The sequence below is a fragment of the Vipera berus genome, assembly GCF_964194415.1.
Source record: "Vipera berus genome assembly, chromosome: 1".
NCBI classification, from domain to species: Eukaryota; Metazoa; Chordata; class Lepidosauria; order Squamata; family Viperidae; genus Vipera; species Vipera berus.
Genome location: NC_138202.1, coordinates 49,342,964 through 49,355,002, shown reverse-complemented (window position 1 = coordinate 49,355,002; position 12,039 = coordinate 49,342,964). Strand labels below are relative to the sequence as shown.

The window sequence follows — 12,039 nt, the reverse complement described above, 5'->3', positions numbered from 1 at the left end:
ATTTGGGTTGAACAAATCTTTTCCCTATTTCTGGTGAGCATTCATTTCTTGAAAACTTTTGGATTTGTATTTCATTACCATTAGTTATGTCAGCAAATGGAAAAGAAAAGTTTTCAAAGATGAACATTGACAGTTTAAGTTGGGGGGATTCCTTTCAAACAAATTATACCATTCAGCTTATTTATTGATTTGTGGCACTCTCCCATCTGTTTTTTTTCCATCTCTGGTCCTCCGAAGCTATAGTATCTGCTTGGGAGATCACCAGAGTAGCCCAACTGTGTGTCCAACCAAGATTAAAAAAAGAAAAAAAAAGAAATACTGTTCCATAATGCTGGCAAGAAAACTATGTGTACATAGTTGTATATGCTCAGAGAGTTGCAGAGTTGGGCAGCCTTATAAATTTCTAAAATAAAAATAACTAATTTCATAACAGTCAACTAGAATCCTATAAATTTATTTTATTTATTTATTTTATTATTTATATACCGCCCTATTCCCGTAGGACTCAGGGCGGTTTACAGGGAAAATTAAAATACATAGTATACAAAATTAAAATCAATTAAAAATAAATTATAGGGTTCACATACTTTTTCTTGCAACTTGTAGGTGTGTCTGTATCTACAAAAATGATCTCAATTTGAGGGAGTAATTAAGTTCATTATTCACAACAACTTAAAAACAGCATCTGAAATTAGGAAAATAGCATGCACCGCAATAACCAATAAGTACTTTCCTTGATTTTTTAAAGTAAAGATGGATGATTATCTGTCAAAGATGCTCTAATAGTGGAACCTGCTCTGGGTTCAGTGACGGGTGATTGGATTTAGATGTTCTCAAAGGTTTTTCCCGAATTCCTATGGAAAACACATCATTCTCGGTGTCTACAGAGATTCTTGGTCATCCAGGTCATGGTTGTCCCAAAGATGCTGTTTCAAAAGGCAACTGGACTTTGTTTTTCCTTGAAGATGTTTCGCTTCTGAGCCAAGAAGCTTATTCTTGGGACACCAGGCTCAGCCATTTCCCCCAGTTTCTTCCTCACCTGGAAGACTAATCTGAAAATCTGCCTATCTATAGATTTTCTATAGGATGAACATGCATATTTGTAGATTTTCTTTAAGATATAACATCCATAGTCTTTACTGGGCATAATTATGCAGAGGAAGAACTAATAATACTAATGATATTAGAGTTCTTATACTTTTGTTTTCCAACCAGAAAAAGAAACAGGCAAAACCCCTTACTATTCAGAATGACTTCTGAGCATTATAGTCAATCATGCATTTTCATTGCGAGTTAAAAGAAGCAATTCAGTCATAGTTCTTTGAGCTAAAATTGATCAGCCAAGAAAGTAGAGCTCTCCCCTCACCATTCCCCCATTGGAAGGTGGGGATATTCTTTCTTCCCAGAAATCAAGAAAGGGAAAAAGACAGCTGCAGTAACACAATGTTATTCTGCTCATCTGAACAAATTTCAAATGGAAAGTGCAGAAGGAAGCAGTAATTATTTCACTTTAGAAATGCTGGGAAAGAATTTCTTTGACTTGTGTTATCTAGAAATTTGATCTACATGGGAGAAAATTAACATTTCAGTTTCTGTTGTTTCATTAAGGTAGCTCAACAAGCATTCGTATAAGCTGAGAAAAAGAAAAGAGAGATGAGAGAAAGTAGTGTAACAGGACACATAGCTTGAACAATAAGACAAGGAATAGGCAGGAGCAACCGAGAAATGGTTTAATTCCTCCATCCAGGGAGCAGCTCTGAATGTTTAGACATAACAGTTCTAGTGAAATCCCCAGGTATTGTCATAGTAAATGAATTTGGTGTATTTAGCTGTTGAGAATTCAGCTCTCAGATTTTTTTTTCTCAAGTAGGAACCAATATACTCACTTTAGACAAAAGCAGGTGGCAATTTATAAGATATGAGCATAAACCATTGCCCGAGAATCATCTATTTTTTAAAAAAGCAATTGTTCCCCAAGGTCTTGGGCAGAGTAGTTTTCCTTTTATACATTTCTTCTCCTATCTGGCCTTATTACTTGAAATAAGGTCTTATTAATTGAAATTGTGAAGGACTGAATTTGTACTGTATGCAAATATATGCTGAAAGCTTGTTTGAAAAGCCTGTGCATTCAATTTGTATCCTACACCATTCTTAATATTATGTGCATTTTAGAAGGAAGGAAGGAAGGAAGGAAGGAAGGAAGGAAGGAAGGAAGGAAGGAAGGAAGGAAGGAAGGAAGGAAGGAAGGAAGTGTTCTGTACCAGCCTGCTACCGGCCCTGCAGCAAAAGCAGGGACAACCCCTTTACAAACGGCAAGAGGCTGGAATAAAGCCTGCCAAATTTATTAACATAAAACAGAGCAAGACAAGACACCAACCATGAAACAGGAACTATGAAACAGGAACTATCCAAGCGGTTGCCTTCAGCAAACCAGCCCTCCCACACATTCCCCTTAAATACAGTTCAGGGCGTGGCCTCTCTCTGCCTCCTTCCGAGGTGCCCCATTGCCTTCCTCTGTTTACTCCTGATTGACTGCCTCCTGCGTCGGGCGTCCTTGAACAGGGCCAGCTGTGGGTCATCTTCATCCACGCTGTCAGGCTCACACAGCTGGGTCTCCGTCGTGACCAGGTGGGAGGGGCCCGGCTGAGGGCTCTGCGGAGCCTCAAGGCCATCATCAGCAAGCTCTTCAACACCCCCCTCCTCCTCCTCTGAGTCGTCCGACCCAACTGCCGAACCCACAGGCTGACCCTGAATCACAACAGGAAGGAAGGAAGGAAGGAAGGAAGGAAGGAAGGAAGGAAGGAAGGAAGGAAGGAAGGAAGGAAGGAAGGAAGGAATTCTAATTTTGTAGATTTTTCTTTTTTCACATCTCTAAAATCTCCAGTATTTTGCTTATATAAGAAATTCTAAATTCACCTTGACATTTTTTGAGTTAAATCTAGTAGCAGCTTGTAGTCTTACCCTGCTTTCCCCTTTGCCTTCTTGGTACATTCTGTGCAGGAATATCATGTCTCCTTTAAAAGCATTTCAAAAGAGCTTGGGATGAGATCAATAGTTCTTTGGCTCTGACATTATAGAACTCTTCAGTATCTCTTAACAGACTGTGTGGTAAGTTGCAGCTGCTTAGTTGTAGATAAACTTTAATTACTTTGCAATTTTTCCTAGTCTTATTTAGAAAAGAGGCATTAAAATGGAAGGAATTATGTAAATAAGTATCCCCTTTTTTTGCTGATTTATTGGATGGGAACATCTTTGAGGTAATCTTTTATGGAATAATTTATTGAGAAGATAGCTTAGTTTCAGAATATGTTTTTTATTTTGTTTCTTCTTCTTAGCTTTAAGGAAAAAGTTGTCTTTGAAAGTTGCCAAGTGTCAACACAGGAAAAAGAGGGACTCAAACCTTGTTTTGATTGATCTTCATTGATAGGTTTTCCCTATTCTTACGGAATGTGTATTTAGCTTTCTGTGAAAGATATTGTCAAGTGGTCATTCATGCCCTAATTCACTTCTGGAGTGGAGTACTGTAATGTGCTCTACATGAGGCTGCCCTTGAAGAGTATACAGAGGTTTTAGCTAGTGCAATACAGCAGCTCAGGCAATTATGTGTGCTTCTAGAATGGCACATTTACCGCTCTGCTCCATGAGCTGCAGAGGTTGCCAGTTTGTTTTCAGGTGTAATTCAAGTTGCTATGTTGTTTTAAAGTCTTCCATCATATGGGTCTGGTTATTTGTGGGACTCCCTCTTCCTGATTATGTCTGACCATCTTATCATGTAAAGCAGAAGATGTATGCTGTGGGTCCTATCTCTTAAGGAGTTATATCTGGTGGGACACCCAGGAGGCAGGCAGGCCTTTTCTACTGTGGTGCTTGAATTTTGGAACATCATTCCCCTGGTGGTAAGGTTAGCCCCATGCTTAGCAGCCTTCTGAAAATCCCTCAAAACATGGTTGTCTCAATAGGCTTGGGGATCTCAAGGAACTGAAGAATTGCTAAGATGGCTACACTGTTCATAGTATCAAAAGTGCTCTCTTTTAATCTTTTTAAAACAATATTAATGTATTTTTATTATGGAATATTTTGATGTGTTTTTTAAATGAAGTTTTTTATTGTATGCTGCACAGATACACAGTTGTGAAATGGATGGATGGAGGGATTGATGGGTGGATGGATGAAATGTGATCCATTAGTAACACAATAATTGCATCTGTCCAACCTGTTGTTGTTGTTAGTTGTGAAGTTACATCCGACCCATCGCAACCCCATGGATAACGTTCCTCCAGGCCTTCCTGTCCTCTACCATCTTCTGGAGTCCATTTAGGCTCACACCTACTGCTTCAGTGACTCTTTCCAGCCACCTCATTCTCTGTCGTCCCCTTCTTCTCTTGCCCTCAATCTTTCTCATCATTAGGCTCTTCATTAGATGAGATGGCTGCCGTGCTACCTGGTCATTGATTCTGATGCACTCATTGCTAAACAAATGAATGTTGGGAGATGAACTGAGCATGGGTAGTAAAAGAGAAAAAGCTAATCTGCTCTAATAACATGCTAAAATTTGGGATTATGTAATGAAGTGAATAGTGGCAAAGCACATTTATTTCTTGGCTCTTTTTGTGTCCACAGATTCTTGTTTCATAGTTTTGAGATCCTTTTGGAAGTCTAATGATATGATCTGGGCAATGTCCCATGGTATTATCTGAGATTGTGGAGGTTGTAGAATTTGAATTTAAAAGGAAAGCATGAGCAAGTTACTTCCTAGCTGCACCACTGTCCTACCTTGGCCTATACAACTGGATTTCCACTCAGGGATCAACCTGGATATGGGATTAAAATGGTTTCTCTGGTGGATTATCTGTAACAAGACTTAAACGGGAAAGTATATTCATCATTCTTGGCCCCATTAGAGAAGTAGACACTATTATCAACTGTATACTCTACTGGGCTGCTTGCAAGGGTTTGGAATTGAAGTCACAGTTTTATTTGGTTTCTTCTGGTGGAACTGACTGGCAATTCCAGTTTATGGTGATGAGGAGGGAGTGAGGGTTACCACAGAGTTTTGAATAATAATTCTAAGAATAAAATGTTTAAGAATGCAAGTTGTATAAGGGTGCCTATCATTAAAAAGTTCCTTTAAAAGAGGAAAGGAAAGTGATCCAGATGACTTTTTTTAGTTTACTCATACTGCAGTTGCATTTTTACCTCCATTAAGCAATGTTTGTTTTTTTGTAAAAAAAATTCTAATCATTGAATAGGTTGGCAATGAGAGAGCATATTTTAATTAGGAAAAGCAAACAAACAAACTCTATAGGAACAGAAGTTGCACAGCAGGAATTTCTCCTTAAGTGAGCTTTGAACTACTGCCCACCCAATGATTTCTTTTGTTTTGAACTTTGTTTGACACCAATTGTGTTATCTGTAGTTAAGGTGCATGCAGTGCTGCAAAACACTATAGCAATTATTGCTGGCCATTTTGTGTGCAAGGAGAGAGAGAAAAAATGTTCTTTTGTATGGTAATGAATGCTAAATTAAAACAACAACAAAAAAGAGCATATCCAAGCCTGTTGTTTGGAATATATCAGCCACAAATATATGAAGAAATCAAGCAAATGAAAAATAAAATAGATATAAAAAATAATGTACTAAAATTTTGAGTCCACCAAGAGAGGAAGAAGGATTTTATGGGAATAAGGATCAAGTTCAAAGAAAGAATTGTTTGTACTGTGCCAGAAGCAGTTTAGAGTTTTCCTAAAGAGGTTCCCCCATACTCAGCATAGGGTTTCCTAATCTGGGATTGTTCTTGAAGTCAATTATTGAAAGATGTAGGAATTGTGGAATTGTTGAAACTCCAGCTATGGAAGGATTTGCCACATGATGTCTTTTCTTGGGATTTAATTCAAATGAGGGAAATCTGGCATATTGTTCTACCAAACAATGGTCTATACCAGTGGTGGCGAACCTATGGCACGTGTGCCAGAGGCAGCACTCAGAGCCTTCTCTGTTGGCACGCGCACCGCCACCACCACCAGCAGGTCCATCAGGCCTCCACCGCTGCCCTTAGCAGGAGCCCCGCCCAGCACAAAGGAAGTGAAGCGGCCGACTAGCAAGCTTGAGTAGAGATGGTAGAACAGAGGTCACCAACCATTGTCGATTGGTGGACTGGAAGAAAAGAGAGGGGGAAGCATTTTACATGCGTGTGTGCATGCATGAGGCCGCAAGCATGCACACGCTACAAATGGGGTGGAGTTAGTGCCTACATGATACTCACTCGCCCTGCCCTGCCCTGTTCTTGCATGGTGCAGCACTTGCCGCACAGTGTCCCATTTTTTTGCCCCTGGTTTTTGCGTGTCAGAGGTGGCACTTGCCCCCCCCCCAAGGGCACCATAATGCTGATGCGCCCGTGGCACTTTGCAATAAATAAGTGGGTTTTGGGTTGCGGTTTGGGCACTCGGTCTCTAAAAGGTTCACCATCACTGGTCTATACAATAAAGGCTAAGACTCTCGTAGAAAATTCTTGACTATATTATAGTTAAAATAATCACAAGAATCCCAACTAAAATAGTAATAGGAATTATGGCTATTTACTTAAATGTTCATCTCATTTGAAAATTATTTGGAAACAATTTGCTTTCTACAAATTGAATAATTTGGAAGAAAAGCAGAGAAAAAGTTTGGAACTGTAGTAAATTCTATTGATTGTATAGAAGTTGTAATTTTGCAGAATTATAATAGCAGAAGCTAGGCTCTCTATATATGGGCAATAGAGTTGGCTGAAGCACAGGTTGCAGTCATTCATCCTCTTATCTATTAAATGAAGGTGCCAGAATAAGGGCAAGGCCCATAATCAAAAATATTTCAAGCCAATTTGTATCCTCCCAAATAGATTGCTGGAGATGTAAATATGTACTTTGAAAATGAGGGAATAACCTATTGCCTATTAATCTATTAAATCTTTTAATGTTTGTAGAAATGGTTAGTCCCTTCTGTTTAGCTGATATTAGACAGAGCCAGTGGTGGGATTCAGCCAGTTCACACCAGTTTGGCAGAACCAGTAGCTAATTTTTTGTTGCCCAGGCCCAGAATGGACTTCTGGAAGTGGCATACACACAGAGAACCGGTTGTTCACATATTTGAATCCACCACTGGACAGAGCTATTGTAATATCATTTCTCCAATGGTTTATGGTTGGTTTATTAAATTTATATGCTGCCCTTCTCCCTGAGGACTCAGGGCGGCTCACAACAATAAAAAGTTAAAAGATATAAATACAAAAATTAAAAGAGGATTAAACAATATAAGAAATAAGAACAATTTAAACCAATAAAAAACCAAATTTAAAAACTATGATCAGTCCAGGCCTGCTTGTTGGAATAATCAGGTGTTTAGGTCACGGCGGAAGGACCGAAGGTCGGGGGCCATCCGCAGCTCTGGGGGCAGTTCGTTCCAGAGGGTCAGTGCACCCACAGAGAACGCTCTCCCCCTGGGGGTCGCCAGCTGGCATTGCCTGGCCGACGGCACCCTGAGGAGGCCGACTCTGTGGGAGCAAACCGGGCAATGGGAGGTTAACATTGGCAGCAGGTGGTCTCGCAAGTACCCTGGGCCTAAGCCATGTAGGGCTTTAAAGGTGATTATCAGCACCTTGAATCGCACCCGGAGGGCAACCGGAAGCCAATGCAGCTCGCTCAGGAGTGGTGTAACATGGGAGTATCGAGATACTCCCATAAGCACCCATGTGGCCACATTTTACACCAGTTGAAGCTTCCGGGCGCACTTCAAGGGCAGCCCCATGTAGAGAGCATTGCAGTAATCCAGGCGAGAGGTGACAAGGGCATGGGTGACCGTGCATAGGGCATCTCGGTCCAAAAAGGGGCGCAACTGGCGTACCAGGTAAACCTGTGCAAAAGCCCCCCTGGTCACGGCAGTTAGATGATCTTCCAAATTAAGCCATGAATCCAGGAGGACAACCAAGTTGCGGGCCCTTTCTGAGGGGGGCAATAGCTCCCCCCCATCAGAAGAGATGGAACCTTTTGGACAGTATGAGATGCCGATATTCACAGCCACTCGGTCTTGGAGGGGTTGAGCCTGAGCCTGTTCCTTCCCATCCAGACCCGCACTGCCTCCAGGCACCGGGACATCACGTCAAGGGCATCACTGGGTTGGCTCAGGGTGGAGATAAACAACTGGGTATCATCGGCATATTGGTGATACCTCACCCCAAAGCCATGGATGATCTCACCCAGTGGCTTCATATAGATGTTGAACAGGAGGGGGGAGAGAACCGACCCCTGAGGAACCCCACAAGAAAGGGGCCACAGGGTAGATCTCTGCCCCCCTGCCACTACAAACTGTGAATGGCCTGAGAGGTAAGAGGAGAACCACTGTAAAACAGTGCCTCCCACTCCCAACCCCTCGAGCTGTCGCAGCAGGATACCATGGTCGATGGTATCAAAAGCCGCTGAGAGGTCAAGTAGGATCAGGACAGAGGAGCAATCCCTGTCCCGGGCCTGTCAGAGATCATCTACCGTGCGGTAACCGGGTCTGAAACTGGACTGGTATGGGTCCAGATAGTCCGCTTCATCCAGGAATTGCAGAAGCTGACGCGCCACAACACTCTCGACAACCTTAGCTACAAAGTGAAGGTTGGAGACAGGACGATAGTTATTCAACGAAGATCCTGTTATCTTGAGTGAAATGATATATAAAATCCATTTTAATGTCCATAATTTGGGAAAATGTTAAGTTTATTTACTCTAGTGGAATTCCCCAAACTTGTGATTTTTAATCTGTTACATTTTACACACAGTAAATATCACTTGCAAATTGTGAATTATGCATCCTTAGGGATTGGTGCATAATGCCTAAAACATTTGGTTGGTTTGCTTTTCTGTTCAAACATGTTGCTGATGAAATTTTCTATATATTGTACAATATATAGCAAATCTTACAGAGAAGAAAAACAAATAAATACCTCACTGGTGGTAGCTTTTATAATATGAATACTCATTAAATGTATATAGCAAGAAAACTAGGTTACAATTCCATACTTATTTAACTAGGAATAAATGTCATATATTACAGAAATGCAATAGCTCAAAATTGCACACAAAAAGATAAGGGTCAAGGAAGGTTATATATAAAATAGATCCATTTTGAAGATCGCATATGAAAAATTATGCAGTTTTTTCATGCTCATTTTTAGCAACACAGAAAGATGCAAATTTTGACATAATAGATTTATGACTGAGTAAATGAAAAACTGAAATGGATCAGAGATAGGTTGATCTGTAAATAAATAGTGCTACAGGAAGGGAATGTATCAAAGGGAGAAACATCTGAATGACATCTGTACTGGAAAAAGGAGACAAAAGCATTGATCTTGTAATAGGAACTCTAGCAAAATTTAATAGGGCTAGGAGTAGAAGCTACAGTAGAAATGTTTATACTTGTTTTCCCAGTTGCTTCTGTATTTCTCCCATATCTAATTTTTCTACTGTAATTCGTGAAGCACATCAATAGATACATATAACATTATCAAAACTTATTCAATACTTTTGCTGGAATAAATGCAGCATTAATCTGCAATCTATCAATTTCTTGTAATTGTTTGATGTTGGTATGAAAACCCGGTAGTGCTCTGACAAATACACAGGATAAGGAAAGAAAGTGAAACACAAACAAATTTAAACCTCAGTTCAAACTCAACAACTATGCTGCACCTTTTAGCTAGGTGTAGTGATCTGGTCTCAAAGACTATCTTCTCATTCAGTTCCTACTGTTCACTTAGATTCTCTTTAAAGTAATAAAATTCTCTTCAGTGAAGGAAGGTGACAAGGAGTTCATTCCACATGCCTTTTATGTGTGAATGAGTCAGTATGTCAGGCTCCAAAACCCAAGAAAGACAAGTTTCCTTTATTGCTCCTCATCCATTGACAGAAATCTTGCCAAAGTAAAGCAAACTACTTGCACCATAAAACCTATACTCTAGGAACTGTATTAGAGAGAAGCCTTCACCCTCTGTCTTCTGCACAAGCTGCCTAAACTGTGATTTGACTTGCTCCTGTACTTTCTTCTGGTAATCTAGACAATATTCCACCACATATTGTGGGTTCAGCACCATTAAGAGGCAAACCATACACATATATAGGTGAATCTAGAATTTATCTACATTACGTAGTTTTTTAATTGATGGTGATGATTGATGATGGTGATAATGATGAAGATGGGACTTATATCTTTTGCTCAAAAATTGTCCCAATTTTTAAGACATTTGCCCTTCAATATGTACAGTACATAGGGACGTGGTGTCTCAGTGGGTTAGGATGCTGAGCTTGTCGATCAGACGGTCGGCAGTTTGGCAGGTCGAATCCCGAGTGCCGCGTAACAGAGTGAGCGCCTGTTACTCGTCCCAGCTTCTGCCAACCTAGCAGTTCAAAAGCACATAAAAATGCAAGTAGAAAAATAGGGACCACTACAGTGGGAAGGTAACAGTGTTCCGTGCGCCTTTGGCTTCTAGTCATACCAGCCATATGACCACGGAGGCATCCTCGGACAAGCGCTGGCTCTTCGGCTTTGAAACGGAGATGAGCACCTGCCCCTAGAGTCAGAAACGACTAGCACGCATGTGCGGGGGAACCTTTACCTTTACCTTTATCTACAGTATTGTGGCTTTGAACAGTGATTTCATAAAAATGAATGAAATGGTCTTTGCAAAATCACAGCCAAATACAGTACTACATGTTGAAGAACTGGAAAATGAATAATTTTGTGTACCTGAAGCATTTTTCTTAAGTCGTTTTTGATAGTTGATAGTTCCAAACTATCCTTGCAGTGAAAGGGAGAAAATGTAACAATTAGGATAAGTAGCAAATCATTTTTACTTTATCACACTCTGCTTTTTCTTAATGTCAGGAATGCCGTAGTCCTTTAAATGAATTTTCCTTCTGGAACATTTTCCTTCAATATTGAGACTGAGCATGATCTTTGTCTTCTTCACATGCAGCTTCTGTTGAGTAAACGGTTGGACAAAAGCCATTGCAAATCTGCCAGAGACCTCTGTGCTGGGTTGCCAGCATCTATGCAACTTCTGCTTCTTTTACTCCTTTAAGATTAGGATGCATAAACCTGACAAATATGACTGCCAGGGCTTTTAAATAAAGAAGCACATAAATTAAACTTTTAAAATGCCAAAACTTACCATAGAATAGCTGTGTAAATTTCAAAGCCTGACAAATGAATACATTTTGGAAGCAGAGCACTTGAATTGTAGTTACTCCTCTATTTATCTTCCAAGATCCAGTTTCAAAAGAAGCAAGTCTTAAGGTGCTTTCACTTTTTACACAAGGCATATCCATAGATCTGTAGACAACATCAAAAACAAAGATTCTATAAACCTTTCCACAGAAAGATTACAATAATAGTCAATTTGGGCAAAGAGAAAGCTAGAGCATGGAATGGGACAACTTTGCTGCCACTATCTTGTTATGTGACAACTCACCATGGAACAATTCAACAATTCAATTTAATTATTTAAAATAATTTTAAAAAGTTCTATTAATTTTTTGTCACTCACATTTCATTTTGTCCCTCTTTGTGCAGCCTTTCTTTAATGATTATATTCCACTATTTCTTCAATATTACTGTAACTCTTGTCCTGTGGTGAGTTGTCCTGTGGTGGGTTGGCCATGGGAGTTGACCTGCAGCAAGTTGGCCACAGCACATTGGCCATGGCAAGTTGGCTGCGATTAGTTGGCCATGGCAAGTTGTCCTAGAAACACTAGAGCACACTGCACTGCATTACTACAAGCTTATCTTCAAGAACTACATCTGTTATTGATTTTTTTTTTAAAAAAAGAGAGATTCTAATGGGATTTACAAATAAGAGTTTGAACCAGGAGATGTTTAGTCTTGTCTTACACCCAATGTGATTATTTTTTCCAAATTCCTGTTTCTGACCTTGGTGGGTCAACAGCAAAAACTACAATACAGTAGTACAATAAACGGTTTTTCTTTATCCCAATTTCATCTTTTTTAAAAAAAAATCAGGTT

The 12,039-nt window shown here is 40.0% G+C and overlaps 1 protein-coding gene across 4 annotated transcripts in view; it reads left to right on the top strand.

Annotated features, from left to right (window-relative positions):
• NRXN3 (neurexin 3) overlaps positions 1–12,039 on the top strand; it is a gene marked incomplete at its 5' end in the record, with an annotated part of 1,312,545 nt that overhangs the window by 1,049,279 nt on the left and 251,227 nt on the right. The window lies entirely within an intron of this gene.